The sequence below is a fragment of the Pinus tabuliformis genome, chromosome X (assembly GCF_031772625.1).
Source record: "Pinus tabuliformis cultivar Carrire ecotype Pingquan chromosome X, CPIR1, whole genome shotgun sequence".
NCBI lineage: Eukaryota > Viridiplantae > Streptophyta > Pinopsida > Pinales > Pinaceae > Pinus > Pinus tabuliformis.
In genome coordinates this window covers 654,206,845-654,210,591 of record NC_142308.1, presented here as the reverse complement: position 1 = coordinate 654,210,591, position 3,747 = coordinate 654,206,845, and the positions used below count along the sequence as shown (strand labels likewise).

General features: G+C 35.6%; 1 pseudogene; it reads right to left on the bottom strand.

Annotated features, from left to right (window-relative positions):
- Window positions 1-2,222: 2,222 nt before the first annotated feature.
- LOC149141680 (stem-specific protein TSJT1-like) lies at window positions 2,223-2,838 on the bottom strand (annotated as a pseudogene).
- Between the last annotated feature and the right edge of the window lie 909 nt (window positions 2,839-3,747).

Here is a 3,747-nt window from a genome sequence, read left to right as displayed (position 1 = left end):
TTCTTTTCTTCAGGATTACAACAACTTATCATATTTTCAATGCCTGAGGCTACTTGGCCTTTCATTAATGGTTCGGAGGTCTTGTGGTTTTGAAAAACAAGTATGAGACTTGAACTGAGGCAATTCAACCTAAATGTAATGAATTCTTTTTTTGGTCTCTTGATTTGAGGCCAACGTTGTTCTAAGGCATATGATCTGAGGTTTGAGATAGGACTTTGAATTATTTGTCAATCTGAAACTATGGATTGAGAATCCTTGACCAAATTCTAACCTCAGATCTTATTGGTATACAATGATAGCTAACAAAGACCCTATATCTCTGTAGTGTTGCATCTGCACGAGGACAAAGGACTACCTTTAAAGCAAGTGTAAGATAAACACCAAAGCATAGGGCTACTACTGTTCTTATTGCATGTTGGTGATAATGATCATGACTGTGATGATACCCTTCTTTTGGAGACCCGTGCGACTAGAATTATTTACACTTATGTAAAGTGGTAGACACAATTTTTTTATTTTTTGTTTCCTTTGAGTTTTATCATGACTTGTTCTCATGCTCAATTCTTCGCAAAATCACATGGAATCTCTTAATTGGTTCACTCCATATGATCATTAGCTTCAAAACTAGAATTTGTAAGGGAAACCACTTATGAGGTTATAGGTCAATACAAAACTTCTTTATACCATAAATTTGACTTATGATTTCCTTCAATATGACACTCTCAGATTAGGCCAGATGATCCTCCCTATTCAGCCCTCATAAACAAATGATGATATCCTACCTGTAGTGAAGGCTCATTCAGATCATATGTCTTAACTAAGGAGGCTTTATAACTTTGTTCTCCTTCGATGCTTTGATATGATCTTAAGTGACTTGGATCTTAGACAATGAATTCGATTTCAGATAGTGATTTTGCTCCAATTCCAAAACTTCTTGTAGCTTGAAATTATCTAACTTCAATACTACCTTATAAACTATACTCTAATACCATGTTGAAATTCAAATGCAACATTGATTTTCTGATCATGATAATTACTTGTTACTGATAGTTAATTTTGATTTCATTTAGTTATGTCACCAAGCAATTACACATTCAATTATGCAAGTATAAAGAAAATAGAGATCGCAATGAGATAAGTGACAACAAATTTTGTTCAATGGCCACGGAAAAACCCACAAAAGGGAAAACCCATCAATCCTTTCCTTATAGAATCATTGTCACAAAAGAGAAATCAAAGCCATAGAAAAAATGACCAATACTATAGCAAGATAACCATCCTTCAAGTGCCAAATCCACCCTCTAAGATTCAAGACAAGTATTCTTTAGTTTTGTCTACAAGATACCACATGTTAGTTATAGAATTGTTCAAATGTCTATCCTCAGCAAGGGTCTGAAAATCATCTCATGTTCCAGCTACAAAGAATTCACATCAATCTCAAGATCTCATGTAACCATCGGAAGGGGATTCGAAATACCACAAAAATCTATCTAGAACTTCATGCAGGTATGATGGATGTATGTCCAGAACTTCTCTTGAAGAAGAGATAAGAGGTTTAGGTTACTTCGTGTAAAACCTCAGAGATGTAAAGATTCAATGTGTTCTACGAAGGAATGTGAGTATGCCTAATATATAGCTTTATGTCCATGTGAAAAGGTGCCACTTGAGCTGTGCCATCTTGTCTTCTTGGAGGGCCAACTTGGCCTACTTGAGGGACAAAATGCACTTTAAAAAAAATCAATTTTTATTTCTTATAATATTTCTTTTGACTAAAAAAATTGACTCCAACATGAAGAACATGATTAAAAAATTATAATCAATTACAAACTATACATTAAGAAGACCGAACTAGTTACAATTTCAACAGTTGTAACCTCCAAGTCTTCTCAAGGGTTTACAATCCAATGTCTTCAATCTCATACAAGAATAAAGACTCCAAAATGAATACATCAATAAAAACTCCTCAGCTCTCTCTACCTCTAGAATAGCTTCCTTCTGAAACTTGTCTTCTATTCTAGGCTTATTCTTTCAGCCCACGATCTTTAGTACCACTTGTTGTCCTTATTGTAGCATCAACCCTTTGGCTGCTACAAACATATTTTGTCGACATACTTCAGCCAATCTTGGCTTCCCACTTGGCAAGCCCAGGCACGATCTCCATAGCAAACTATTGACTTGGGTTGATCCTTTAGCCCTCATATACCTTGTTGACTACATCTATTCTAAAAAAATGCAAGGAATGGTGCAAAATATGTTCCACATCGATTCTTCAAAACTTGATCATCATCAAAAAAAAATAATGAACCATTTCATGTACAACTCCAAAAGAGAGAACATTTTTCCTCTATGTCTTTGGCAACTAGTAGAGTCTTGGAACTATTACCAAATAGAAAGAACACAAAAGACGGAAACTAGTAGATTCTTGGAAATGTTATCAAATAGAAAGAACACAAAAGAGCCTTCAAAGTAATTCAGTGCTTTATCAACATGAAATGGCCCTCTGTCATGCAGAGCTTTAAATGCTTCTATCAAGATCAACACCTCATTGGCATTCTTGATAAGTCCATAATATTGTCTCAGCAATGGAAAATTTCAAATGGTGCCCACGAACACATAGAACATATTGTCTACAACTCCAAAGGGCCTGGGCATGAGAAGAACTTCTTTGTGATGAGTGTATGCCATGAATCCATGGGCACCCAATTTGAATGATGTGGTATGTGGTTGAGTGGAAATGAAAAAGTCAGTTTTTCTCAAATATGAGGCTCGTTCTACGCTGACAGTAGGAGGGCTAACAAGTCCTTGAGGAGAATCTACCATCAATTTGTTAAACATTGCCGAAATTTGTCTCTACCTATAGAACTTTTGATCCTTCTACTTCTCCTAATTCTCATACTTCTCTTCCAGACCACTTTTTATTCATGTGATGCAAATGACCTTTTAAATATTTCCAACTCCAGTTGTTGATTTTGTATGTGAGCACTAAGTTAAATAAAAGATGAGAACAACATATTTAAAAATAGTACCTCCGCCATTTATAAAGAACATGTTTCGATTTTGACTTGTTATAAAATTTGAAGCGACCTACAGAACACTATCCAACACATGAAATTTCAACCTAGAAACCATCACCCAAAATTATCATTATCAAGGGGACGAACATGTTTCACTTTCGGCCTCGAAATATGGGACTCAACCTTTGAACAAAACTCCATTACAACTGTGAGGAGGGTCTTTTAGGCATATTCAGGCCTTGGCCTCTCTAGGACACTGAGTTCCACCAAATATATCCTTAACCCATACAATAGAGACCCTCAACCTTCCACAATAATCCCTCACCCAACCTAATCTTAATGTCTGAAGACCACAACATGCCTTGTTTGCTTTGCATTCAGGCTTGTGGCTTACTCACATTCCTTTGTAGAACACATTGAATCTTTAAGCTTGTTGTTGCTTCTTTAGGGATGATTTTAGTGTCTACTCTTTCAACCTGGCTCTGATTCCATGTTGATTTTGCTACAAGATGAATAGTAGAAACCAAATTTTATGATCTGATAATTACTTCCTAATGATCTTTAGCAATTTATCTTTATGCCATTGATTTCGTTGAGAAATTATACATAGAAAACTTCAACATTGTTGCAGTGAAAAACAGTAAGATCATAAAGAGATAGCCATGCACAATAGAGACAACATTTTTTTCCCTAGGAAATCCAAATTTGGGAGAAAACTCAGCAACTCTTCTTC